Source organism: Hemicordylus capensis, chromosome 1 (genome assembly GCF_027244095.1).
Source record: "Hemicordylus capensis ecotype Gifberg chromosome 1, rHemCap1.1.pri, whole genome shotgun sequence".
NCBI classification, from domain to species: Eukaryota; Metazoa; Chordata; class Lepidosauria; order Squamata; family Cordylidae; genus Hemicordylus; species Hemicordylus capensis.
Window position 1 is genome coordinate 450,911,039 of NC_069657.1, and position 12,940 is coordinate 450,923,978.

The 12,940-nt window shown below is 46.2% G+C and overlaps 2 long non-coding RNA genes across 2 annotated transcripts; one reads left to right on the forward strand and one right to left on the reverse strand.

The window, feature by feature from the left end:
• Window positions 1-365: 365 nt before the first annotated feature.
• Window positions 366-10,064, reverse strand: LOC128340231 (uncharacterized). The gene is made up of 3 exons (XR_008313535.1): window positions 9,961-10,064; window positions 1,652-1,798; window positions 366-674 (listed from the first exon to the last, which is right to left on the reverse strand). It is a non-coding gene; the product is annotated as an uncharacterized LOC128340231 (long non-coding RNA).
• Window positions 10,065-10,077: 13 nt separating this feature from the next.
• On the forward strand, window positions 10,078-12,246 carry LOC128340232 (uncharacterized). The gene is made up of 3 exons (XR_008313536.1): window positions 10,078-10,166; window positions 10,273-10,364; window positions 11,977-12,246. It is a non-coding gene; the product is annotated as an uncharacterized LOC128340232 (long non-coding RNA).
• The last annotated feature ends 694 nt before the right edge of the window (window positions 12,247-12,940 follow it).

A 12,940-nucleotide genomic window follows, 5' to 3' on the forward strand; every position in this document is an offset into this window, starting at 1 on the left:
GTGGTGGTAAGTCAAACTTTTTTCTTTTAATTTAATGGCACCTGGCACTCCCGAACCGGTTTGAATTCGAACCAAATGGGGAGCCCATTCGGGGGGAGGGGAACCGAACATGCCCAGTTTGAATCCGGTTCAAACTGAACCGCGCAAACTGGTTTTGTCCATATCCCTTGCTTCAACCCTCAGGAAACGATTGTATGCCATGCGAGAGGCTCGACTTAGTGAGCCGCGCTCTGATCCGAGATCAAAAATCCTGGCTGGCCTGCGCTGTGACACGCAATTGTTCCTGGGTGTGTGGATTGGCATTTCCACTTGCAGATGAGCGGAAATCGGGTGATGCTGCCATGTCAGCCAGCCCATACTTTCAAACGAGGTTTCCAAGCCACATTTTAAATGTGCATCTGAATGATATCTTTAATCTCATTGGTTGAAGGTTCGCCACAAGTGCAGCTGGACTCCACCTCCCCAACGGAAGACCCATATCCTTATCGAGACGGAAAGACCAAACGGTCACTCTTCGAGAGTTGAGGGCTCATCTTGCGAATCGTGTCTGTTGTGCTCGCAGCACTCATAGTTGAAAGCACATACGGCTGGAAGAATGACATTCGAGCGGCACTGAAAGGTGCGGGGTTCCAGGCAAATGCCTCCCATTTCGTGACAGGCCTTCCAAATCCCTCCTGCAAAGAGAAAATCACTTCTTACTGATATGGTAGCGCAGCATCTTATGTTCTAACACAGTCTTTATCCAGTTCATTATGATTGTGCTTAGCTGGAATGTCCTGAGTTCTCTCCACATTTCATAGGCGGGGATAATGGGGTGAGACGGGGTTCATTTTGAGACTTTTTAGAGATGGGGGTCAAAGCCAAGCAAACTTACCAGTGCTGCAGCCAGTGATGCTCCTCCAAGGGTGCGGGAAGTCACCGCCTTTTTACCCACAAGCTGCTTCTTCATGTTAATGTAGTGTTGTGGTAAGGGGGATTCTGGGTTAAAAAAATGGCAGCTGCCAGCAGGAGCACTGCTAAGAGTGATGTTTTTGTTTTTGTTTTTGTTTGTTTGTTTCATTTATATACCGCCCCAAACTCATGTCTCTGGGCAGGTCACAATGACAAAACAGCTAAAAACCCAGATAAAAACAAATAAAAGCAATTAAAAACTAACAATTTAAAAAAACAGAATTAGAACCTATAAATTTTGTTATTTGCAATAACAATGTTACAATAATGTTATTATTGCTCTGTGTTTTAAAGTAATGCTCTGTGTTTTAAAGTAATGTCACTGACACCATCTAGCAGAGACGGGACAAGGGACATGTGCACCCTAGGCAACATTTGGAAAGTATGTCCCCAGTGGAAGCATGATGTACGCAATTTTACATAAGAACAGCCCTGCTGGATCAGGCCCAAGGCCTATCTAGCCCAGCATCCTGTTTCCTGCAATGGCCCACCTCTTAGAACTGGCTCGCCATGCCTTGGGACAAAAGACATTTAATCCCAAGCAAGTACCACTGATTTCCATGAGACATGCTTAGGACAGGGCCGCAGCCTCAGTGCAGAAGTACAATCAGCCAAGTACATTTTTCATTCACTAAAACCTCTCAGATGAAGAGTTCTACATGCTTCGCCATTAATTCACCAGTTGGTGCTGCTTTCTTACCTGCATCAACATGGAACAAGAGAACAACCAGAATGAAAAGAAGGTGAAAGGGCCTCATGGCTGAAGTTTATTTGAGATCTCAGGAACACTGGAAGGAAAGAGCGCCAATGCAGAATGAAGATGGTGATTCAGTCTAGGAGGTTCCTTCTGTTTATACAGAAAAAGAATGAAAGGCACTGAGAAGAGGCCAAAGCACAATGACTTTTTGTGAAGGAGGTCTCAGGTTCCGCCACCTGCACCTCCATTTCCCCCTGTCTGGAACCCCAAAGAGCAGCTGCCAGCCAGGGATTCCTGCCAGCCCGGGATTCCTAACCTTGCATCCCCTGCTGTTGTTGAATTACAACTCTCAAGGCCAGGCCTGCTCAACTTTGGCCCTCCAGCTGTTTTTGGATGAAACCTCGCACAATCCCCAGCCACAGCAGTCAATAGCCAGGGATTATGGGAATTGTAGGCCAACATCTGCATGAGGGCCGAAGTTGAGCAGCCCTGCTCAAAGCTATTGTGGGATGATAGGCATTGTAGTCCAACAACATCTGGGTACCCCAGGTTAGGAGCTCCTGTCACAGGCGACATGGTGGACCAATGCTCTGACTCAGGATAAAGCTTTGATTCCTGTAACCTATAAGCCGACTACAGCAACAGGATTTGGCAGGGAGAACAGACTCTGGAGTTGAGGAATCGGGACAGCTGCCAGACATGAGAGCTGAGGAGGCTGATCAGGAGGAGGTGGGGATTTCACCTGTCTTGAGAAGACGTCTCAAGAGGAAGGCTCAGTGGGAGAAACGCAGGCGCAGGATATCACAGGAGAGGAAGTAGAAGTGCTGACTCAGGGAAGCCTGATTGGCTGCCGGTTCTCTTGAGCCCTACAGATGAAACTCGGAAAATTAGAATATCGTGCAAAAGTCCATTAATTTCAGTAATGCAAATTAAAAGGTGAAACTGATATATGAGACAGACGCATTACATGCAAAGCGAGATAAGTCAAGCCTTAATTTGTTATAATTGTGATGATCATGGCGTACAACTCATGAAAACCCCAAATCCACAATCCCAGAAAATTAGATTACATGGAACCAAGAAGACAAGGAGAGAACAATATCGGACCTCTGAAAAGTATACAGTGTACTGTGCTTGATTGGCCAGCAAACTCGCCTGACCTGACCCCATAGAGTATCTATGGGGCATTGCCAAGAGAAGGATGAGAGACATGAGACCAAACAATGCAGAAGAGCTGAAGGCCGCTAATGAAGCATCCTGGTCTTCCATAACACCTCATCAATGCCACAGGCTGATAGCATCCATGCCACGCCGCATTGAGGCAGTAATTGCTGCAAAAGGGGCCCAAACCAAGTACTGAATACATATGCATGCTTATACTTTTCAGAGGTCCGATATTGTTCTATTCTACAATCCTTGTCTTCTTGGTTCCATGTAATATTCTAATTTTCTGAGATTGTGGATTTGGGGTTTTCATGAGCTGTACGCCATGATCATCACAATTATAACAAATTAAGGCTTGACTTATCTCACTTTGCATGTAATGTATCTGTCTCATATATCAGTTTCACCTTTTAATTTGCATTACTGAAATTAATGGACTTTTGCACGATATTCTAATTTTCCGAGTTTCACCTGTATATTAAGCAAGTCTGTAAATTGCACAGATTGCTGTTAGGAACTTTCACTTACCAAAGACCGTGTTCCTATTTAGAATTCCTCAGCCTTTCAAGTTCCAGTTTGCCCTTATTCTGTTCTTTCCTGCTTTGTTATTTCTTGTTCTGTTAATTCCTTGCTCTGGTGTCCTTTGTTCTATTCATTTCTTGCTCTGTCATTTTCTTTTCAGTTATTACTCAGTTATCGTAGAGGGGGGCACCTAGTTTAGTTCAGGGGACTTTAATTCATTTACTACTATTTTTCTTTGTGAGTCTTTCATTTTCCTTCGTGCAGCATCGCTGCTACTTTCTGTTTAACTCACAGGGGGAGAGCTGAAGGGGTTGTAAATCCTGTTGGGTTAGCCGAGCTAACAGAATTACAACACCAGCTGACACACCACTGTTTTGAGGTCATCCTCCTCAAGGAATGGACGCAGCTGTCTAATCAGCCATAGCTGATAGAAAGCACCCCTGGCCATGGCCTCCACCTGAGATACCAGGGTGAGGCCTGGGTCCAGGAGTACTCCCAAGCTGCATATCTTCTCCTTCTGGGGGAGTGCAACCCCATCCAGCACAGGAAGATCCAACTCATCCCTCAGATTCTGAGCCCCTACAATGAGCACCTCCACCTTGCTTGGATTCAGTTTCAATTTGTTATCCCTCAACCAGCCCACTACTTCCTGTAGGCAGGCATTTAGGAAATGAACGTCATTGCCTGATGATGAAGATGAAAGAGAGAAGTAGATTTGGGTGTCATCAGTATACTGATAACACCCAGCACCAAACCTCCTGATGACCTCACCCAGCACTTTCATGTAGATATTAAAAAGCAATGGTGACAGAATGGAGCCCTCCATATAACAGCTCCCGTTTTGAGGCGCAAGTGTCACCAAGCTCCACTATCTGGAATCTACCCGGGAGGTAGGAGTGGAACCACTGCAAGGCAGTGCCCCCTATCCCCAACTCTTCCAGGGTCCACCCTGGTTTTAATTTGAATGGGAGACTAGAAGTGTGAGCACTGTAAGATATTCCCCTCAGGGGATGGAGCCACCCTGGGAAGAGCAGAAGGTTCCTAGTTCGCTCCCTGGCAGCATCTCCAAGATAGGGCTGAGAGAGATTCCTGCCTGCAACCTTGGAGAAGCCGTTGCCAGTCTGTGAAGACAATCCTGAGCTAGATGGACAAAGGGTCTGACTCAGTAGAAGGCAGCTTCCTATGTTCCTACGTCAGGGGTCCCTCCTGTCAAGCCAGAACTCGGGTCCCACATGACTGCTCGTATCCTACAAAATATGCCACAGCCATTTCATTAGTCGACCCCTGAAGAGTGATTGGTGAGGATATGGCACTTGCTGGTCTGCCCATCTAAGAGGCAACAGCAGTAAGAGGAACTGGGAGAGAAACCTAAGCAAGGGCAGTCCCATTTAGATAGCAATCTGCTGCAGAGAAGTGTCTCAAGGGTATGAACAATTCTTGAATGCTTTCATATGTGGGGAATTCCACAACGTGTTATCTTTAAAAGAAGATTTTAATTGTCGTGTTTTTAAATTTCTTGTTTCTGTTTTTAACTAATATTTTACTTTTGTTTTTATCTGGTTGTAAACCGCCCAGAGATGTAAGTTTGGGGCAGTATAGAAATACGTTAAACAAACAAACAAACAAACAAATTTGAGAAGTGGTACACGGGAAAGGAGCGTTTGCCCCTTCCCACCTGCTCTTTCTCCTCAACGTTGCTATTAGACCTGCAGAGAAGACAGGTAGAGCATTTGTGAAGCCAGGCCGGATGGAATTATATTGATGGGGAAAGCAAAGTCCTCTCCCCACTACATATGAAGCTGCCTTACACACTGGGGTCAGATTACTGGCCCAGCTAGCTTAGCAGCATAGGAACATAGGAAGCTGCCATGTACTGAGTCAGACCGTTGGTCTCTCTAGTTCAGTATTGTCTACACAGACTGGCAGCAGCTTCTCCAAGGTTGCAGGCAGGAATCTCTCTCAGCCCCATCTGGAGATGCTGCCAGCAGGGGCATAACTAGAATAGGGCAAGGGGAGACAGTTGTCTGGGGGCCCACTGTCTTGCCCCCTCCCACAGGCAAGTCAAATGACTGACTCCCCCAGCCACACCCCCCCCGGGCTTCCTTCAGTTGTATTCCTCCTCCAAAATTGATGTGAGTGTAAAGACCTAGAGCTACCAGAACAGCATGTCTTTCTCTAGTACCAATAAATGACCTGCATCGTCCACAATTTACAAAACCTTTAAAAAAAAATTGAGGAGGATGTTCTATTGTGGCACAAAGGTGTGTATATATATGCATACACACACACACACACACACACTATGCTTTTTGTTACCCCTCATTTAAGATTTCTTTACTTCATGAGCTGAGCTTCAGTGAGGGGGGGGGGCATATTAAAATCTTGTCTCTGGGCCCACTACAACCTTGCTACGCCCCTGGCTGCCAGGAGGGAACTTTGAACCTTCTGCACGCAAGCAGGCCTGAAATCCAGGGACTGGATCGGGGAACTTCTCCCTGCAAAGCATGTGCTCTGCTCCTTCTGATTCCTTATTGTGGTTAGCAACATCGCAGAACCAAAATGGACTGTATCATAAAGTGGTGTGCCCTGAACTGGCATCCTCAAAACTTGGTTCCCTCAAATTAATTAGCTAAAGCTTTAACAAATTAATCTACTAATTGAATCACTGGAAGTTTGCATCTCTGTTTTTCTCCTGCAGAATGTGGGAGGGATTTTTATTTTTATTTTTTGCTTTTGCTTCTGTTTTTGCAAAGAGGCGACATGGCAATATTGGGCTAGCACAATTCTGTCACATGTCACCTCTATAGAAGGGCAGGTGTCAAAACTGCTAGTCTGCCCTCTGACCACTAGGTGTCTCTCTCACCTCATGTATCCGGCACAGGCCTCTTTTAACCAGAGAATGAAGCTCTCCTGGGACTTTTACACACAGGGTGCAAGTTCACATATCAGCCAGATTTACCCCCAAAGTCACAGCGGGCTATCAGGGACCAGTCCACAAACGATTCTGGCTTCCCCCGAATTAGGGCTGCTCATTCTAGCGTAGCCCAAATGATGTCCAGGGTAATTTTTTAAAAAATCCTCCATTTGCAGCAGCTTTTTCTGAAAAAACTGAGGTTTCTGCTAAGCCCCGACACTTGTCCGTGAAGAGGGGCCATTGTCAACAAAACGGCTTTTAAAACTCGCACTTTTGTGTTTTGTTTTGTTTTTTAAATATTTGCTGGGTGGATTCATGAACCGCCAAGAGTCAGCAGAGAGGGTTAGGCTTAGGGTCCAACTGGAGCGCCCAGGAGGCAGGGCTCTCCTCTTGCTTTCCCCCTTTCCCCTTTTCTTTTTCCCCTTTCCCCGTTTCTTCTTTCCCTCTTTCTTATACACGCTCCAAATTGTGCTCAAACGTTTTCCAAATTGTGCTCAAACAACAACGTGGAGGGCGATGAGACTGACGTTGGGAAACGGTGGGAATCCCAATTAATCACACACACACACACACACACACGCTTTGCCTGGTCCAAATGCCCTCCCTCGCAGGCTTCCTGAAGGCAACCACAAACACAAGCACCAAAAGGCCGGCAGCCCCGATCGCCCTGCACCTCTCTTTGCTCGCCCCGTCCTTCTGGCGGCCCCTGTCTCATCTGCACAAGGACAGCCGGAGTCCTTCCTAACTCCAAAGGGGCAAGATGTCGCCAAACGGCCACGCCGCTGCTGGCTGCGTAAGGCCAAAACCAGCTGGCAGACAGGGGAACGGATCCCGAGGAACTCCGTCCACGGTGGGCAAATGCCCCCAGGAGTCCCAGGCTGGGGCAGACGGCACTTCGGGAGGCAGGACCGATCCTTTGGTTTATGAGCAACTGCAGACTAGAGCCTCCGGCCTTGCTCCTGTTGCACAACGTGAGCTGTCCACGTGGTTTCCAGAACAAACAGCAATGCAAGGTTTAAGACCACTTTACCTGTGAGACAAACGCTTAGAGGTCAGTGCAGAACTCGCAGACTCACACACAGGAACAGGAACAAACAGGAACAGGAAGGAGAATAGAAACTCCTACGTAGCCCAACCAGTGCTGAAGAAGCGGCAGTGGGCTGCATAGCAGATTACATGCAAACTATCCACAATATGTTCGGTTGCAGCCATTGCATAGCCCAAGATGTCCAGCTACTTGGCAACTTGTCTCAACAGTCAAACTAGCAACAACAAAGGTCTAGCAACAACAACTGTCTAACAACAACAACAACAAAGGTCGCTCCCCTCCTCCTCTCTGATTGGTTGGAGAAAAAACCTGCAGCAAGCTGTGGGAATGCACACAGGAAAAAGTTCTGCAGGGATTGCGGAGAGGAGCCAACCCTATGTGAAAAGTCCATTTTAATCCCCCGAATTAAGCAGCTGCGAATTTGCTGAGAAGCAGATTCACTCCTCAGATCCTCTGTGGCATGAAGCCATGTCTGGATAACTTCCAGGGTGCTTTGCTTTCCAGATTACACGCCAACAACAGTGTCACTACTGTCCACCATGTGTGTTTCCATACTGCCAGTGTTTCAACATCACAGTCCCTGCGCTGTCAGCAAGGTGTTGTTCACGTTTCCAATGCCTTATTTTGGATTTTATCCTTGGGTTTTAGCCCTACAATGTTGCATGTGCATTGCCAAAAAAAAGAGAGCTGTAATTCCCCATTGTAGGAGGGTTGCGCAAGCTATTTACATTATCAAAATGATTCTGCCAAGCCGAAACATTTTGCTGCTGAACAGTGTGAAATGTAGAAAGCTCCCTGCTAGAAACATGCACTGGTTTCAGGATGAATGGGAACCTGTTTCTTTGCATTCCAGAGAGGAACACAATGTTTCTGAAGCACACCCAGAGAAGGGGCACAGGCGTCCAGGTCTTTGTGAGCTTGCTTCATTCACCCAGTTTCTATTCCTGCATCTTCCCATTGACACAAATGTGCTTTAAGCCTTAAAATGGGCTTAGTTTCTGCTGGATCAGGCCTGGTTTTCAGAATCCTTGTTTGCCCAGAGGTGGAACTGCTAGCCCTCTCGCATTGCCCTGGGGTCTCTACGAATCTATCTATCTATCTATCTATCTATCTATCTATCTATCTATCTATCTATCTACCTATCTATTATTTAATTTATATACCACCTGACTCCAGGGGCTCCGGGCGGTTCACAAGAACAAAGACAAACAAGGCAAGCTATTAAAACAAGAATTAAAAAATCTAACTCATTCAGAAATTACAGCAATTTAAAAAATCTAAAGAGCAATTTAAAAATTCAATCTGTCTCCAGCAGTGGTCTCTCTAATTCTTTTCATCTGTGTGCGGAATGAGTTTTGTTCTGGGCGGCAGTATCGAGGCACTGTGTGCGCACTTACATTCAGTCCATCAGGAGTGGGGCCTTCCTGATTCAACCTGAGCAAGTTCTAACATTAACTGAGCAGACATTATAAAAAAAACCATGGGAGTGCATGCATGTGAGCAAACTGGACTCCAGTTGATTATGGGAAGCAGTCCTGGAGATTTTAATGACTTGATATGGTGAGAAATATTGAGGGGGGAATATGGAAGAAAAAATCACTTTAGTCCAAGCCTGCAAACCTATCCAGAAGCACCTTGGCAGGTGGGCCTTTGTGAGCCTATTTAAGATTCAGGTGGTGGTGGGGGGGGTGAATATAGAGATTTTGTGTAATTGGGAAAATATAAGTGTTAAAATGTGATTAAAGATGGTAAAGAAGGAGAAGAGGCATCTTAATCCTGCTAATATTAGTTGAAACTTAAATACTAGAAGTGATGTTGGCAGCCATGGGTGTGCACGTCATTACATAGGAATATGCAGACAGCACAGACAAAACACAAGGCATCAAAATATCCGTGCCGTGCTGTTGGGTTGGTCTGGCAAGCCTGTCCATCCCGGTCTGTCCTCTGTCAGAAGGAGTTTAAATACAACAAGCAGTGAGCCCCAACAATCAGAAACACGGACTCTGAGCTCTACTGGCATTCCGACATTCTGGTTGGACGCAGGTCAAAGGGCCCATCTGGTGTCTCTTGGCGGAGAAGGGAGACTCTGGCCATTTAACCGGAATGTCGGGAAATGGACTTCTGACCCAATCCAGCAATTGGTGGCAGGGGATGGGGAAGCATGTCAGAAAAACCCAAATCTAAAGTTTTAGGAGAAAAGGTTTCAGGTAACCCCTGCTAACCAAGCAAAGAGGCACCATTTTAAATTGGTGGTTCTCTTATATTTAGCAGGGGGAGAGCAACTGGCCCTATCCAACCCCAGCACAGCATCCCTCCAGTGGCTGTTGCTGGTGTCTACCTTAGGTTTCTTTGTAGATTGTGAGCCCTTTGGGGTCAGGGGACCATCTTATTTATTATTTATTTTTCTATGTAAACCACTTTGAGAACTTTGGTTGAAGAACTGTATATAAATATTAGTTGTTGTTGTTGTTTAAAAGATCATCATTTCCTAAGTCAAAAATTGAAACAAAATGCAAGAAAGAAGGGATGGTTGTATTTCCGTATCCATGACAAGGCAATGACGGCCTAGATAGGCCAAGCAGTTGATTCAGAATAAGATAACTTCATCTGGCCCAAGTTCTCATAGGTCTAGTAGGCAAGGGTATACATTTTTAAAATAAATACCTTGGACGCTTCTCCCCCAAAGAGTGTACCTGGGGGCTGCTTGCATGGCCCACAAATGGCGGATCTGAACCAGCCTCCAAGATGAAAACAATGGAACATTCCAGATCTGTCACATGACTTCCTTTGGCCAATAGGAAGGCAGGACTTTTATTCTTGGGCGCATTGAGCAAATGGATTCTCTCTGTTGAGAGAACAATTGACTTTGCGTATGTATGTGTTGATGACAGAATGTCATCAGTCCATTTTCAAAACTTAATTTTCCACTCCCTAAAAAGCTATTAATCGTACCCTCCTTTTTTACTTCCATTTCAGTTCCTCAGTGATTGAAGATGACTCTCCAGTAATGAGGTTCCATAACCTGCTGATGGTTGCCATTTGTGGTGTCTTCTTGCTGGTGTCTTCAGGTAAGAGGAATGAGCCTGTTCACCCAATCGCAGGAAATCCCTTTCTAGGTTTACCAGGAAATGAAAGTTGTTATTTATTACATTACATCCCATCCCATCTAACAGTTCTGGGCAGTTTACAATAATTACAGCTAAAACTCATAATAAATTAAAATGACAGTTACATTAATGCAGAGAGGTCCCAAAATGAAAACAGGCTATAGCAATTAAAAGCAAACTAAATCCATTTTAAAACCCGGAAAGGCCAGACTTTAAAAGTGAGTTGTAAGGGCTCCCGTGACGGCCAATTTGTGTTTAACCAGATGACCAATCTGGCTTAAAAGTGTAGTGGTTTTTAATCATTATTATAAAGGAACAATGGTTAAAAAGTTAGGAACACAGGAAGCTGCCTTGTACCAGGTCAGTTCTTATGATTGCTCATGAAATGAGAATTCTAGGCAGCATCAGTTCACAACACAGTGATGCCAAAAATGGCACAACAGGGTTGGCTTTTCTCCTGCGATGCCTATGTCATGGTGTCATTGCATTATGCAATTTCCCCTTCCCCTCTCGTTTCAATATTCTTGGCACTCACTGGTCACACACCGTGGGATGACAGTGCAATGTGATAAGTGACCCTACATTTTACCAGGGCCGACGAGAGCGGGGAAGGAAAGCCAGTACAAATTACCGGGGCCCGGCAGTCCAGAAGGAGGCCCAGGGCCTCTCCTTTGAGAGAAGAGCTGGTCTTGTGGTAGCAAGCATGACTTGTCCCCTTAGCTAAGGGGAAGCTGCTGTATACTGAGTCTGACCCTTGGTCTGTCTAGCTGAGTATTGTCTTCACAGACTGGCAGCACCTTCTCCAAGGTTGCAGGCAGGAATCTCTCCCAGCCCTATCTTGGAGATGCTGCCAGGGAAGTATGTACAAAAACGTAAAATTTAATCATTTAAAAATCAGCCGCGAATTAAAACCTTAAAATTTTTTAAAGAACAGAAAAAGCTTGGGTGAAGAGGTGGGTTTTCAAATGCTTTCTAAAAATGGTCAGAGATGGGGAGGATCGTATCTCAGTAGGAAGGAAGCGCATTCCACAGTCTCGGGGCAGCAACCGAGAAAGCCCATCCGCGTGTGGCCACCAGCCGAGCTGGCAGCAACTGGAGATGGACCTCTCCGGAGGACCTCAATGGGTGGTGGGGATCATAATGAAGAATCAAATTGGCTGGAGCAGCTTGAGTAGCAGCTGCTCCAGCCAGTCAGACCAAAACAAGAAGTTACAGGCAAGAGAAGAGGGGCTGGAAGAAGCTCCCTGCTCTGAAGGTTTCCTTGGCTGCTGCTAAGTCTGTTCCTTTATCAGCTTGTTTGTTTTTCTTGTTGGGGAGGTAGGGTGGGGTGGGGTGGGCACTGCCCCTCCTGCCCTCTCTGACCAGCCTCCACTGAGGCAACTCTTACCTGACCCTTTAACCGCAGGGACTGGGGTTTGAACCTGGGGTGTTCTGCATGGAAAGGGTGTGCTCTTCCACTGAACTGCAGACCCTGCTGGAGGCAAAGTCATGGCTCCCCATTGTCAGCCCATCTCTTATTCGCGTGGCACGGAGCAGCTGCAGAGGTGATGGATTCTCATTGTTCTTTATTAAGGAGCTGCTCTCAACTTGGCCGCCAGGCGCTGCTGGTCAAGAGCGGGAAGATGCCGGGGTGCCCAGTGCTTCTATGATGAGCTGGAGATCGGAACTTGTTACAATACGAGAATGAAATGCTGCCGAACGAAAGAATAAGAGGACCAACGGATCGGGATGTACTGTAGACCTAAGCAAGAGTGTCTCAAGCATCCTGAGATCGCTGTCTGCCTTTAGATAACAAGTTCTTAATTCTCAACAAGCCTACCATGCAGTAGGAGGGAAATCACAACTGTCCTGTGCGTCGTCTGCTTTTCTGCACACTCCCATCACCCTGAGACTGTTCCAATATCATAAGAACATAAGAACAGCCCTGTTGGATCAGGCCCATCTAGCCCAGCACCCTGTTTCACACAGTGGCCCACCAGATGCCTCTGAGAAGCCCACAGGCAAGAGGTGAGGGCATGCCCTCTCTCACTCTCCTGCTCTTGCTCCTCTGCAACTGGTACTTGGCAGCATCTTGCCTCTTAAGCTGGAGGTGGCCTATGACCCTCAGACTAGTAGCTATGGATAGACATGTCCTCAATGAATTTAGCTAAACCCCTCTTAAATCCATCTAGGCTGGTGGCTGTCATCACATCTTGTGGCAGAGAATTCCATAAGTTAATTATGTGTTGTGTGAAAAAGTACTTCCTTTCATCGGTCCTAAATTTCTTGGCAATCAGTTTAATGAGATGACTCCTGGTTCTAGTGTTATGCAAGAAGGAGAAAACATTCTGTCTCTCCATTCTCACCACACTATGCATAATTTTATAACCTCTATCATGTCTCTCCGCAGTTGTCTTTTTTCTAAACTACAAAGCCCCAGGTGTTGTAGCCTTGCCTCATAAGGAAGGTGCTCCAGGCCCCTGATCAACTTGGTTACCCTCTTCTGCCCCTTCTCCCATTCTTTAGTGTCTTTTTTGAAGTATGGTGACCAGAACTGT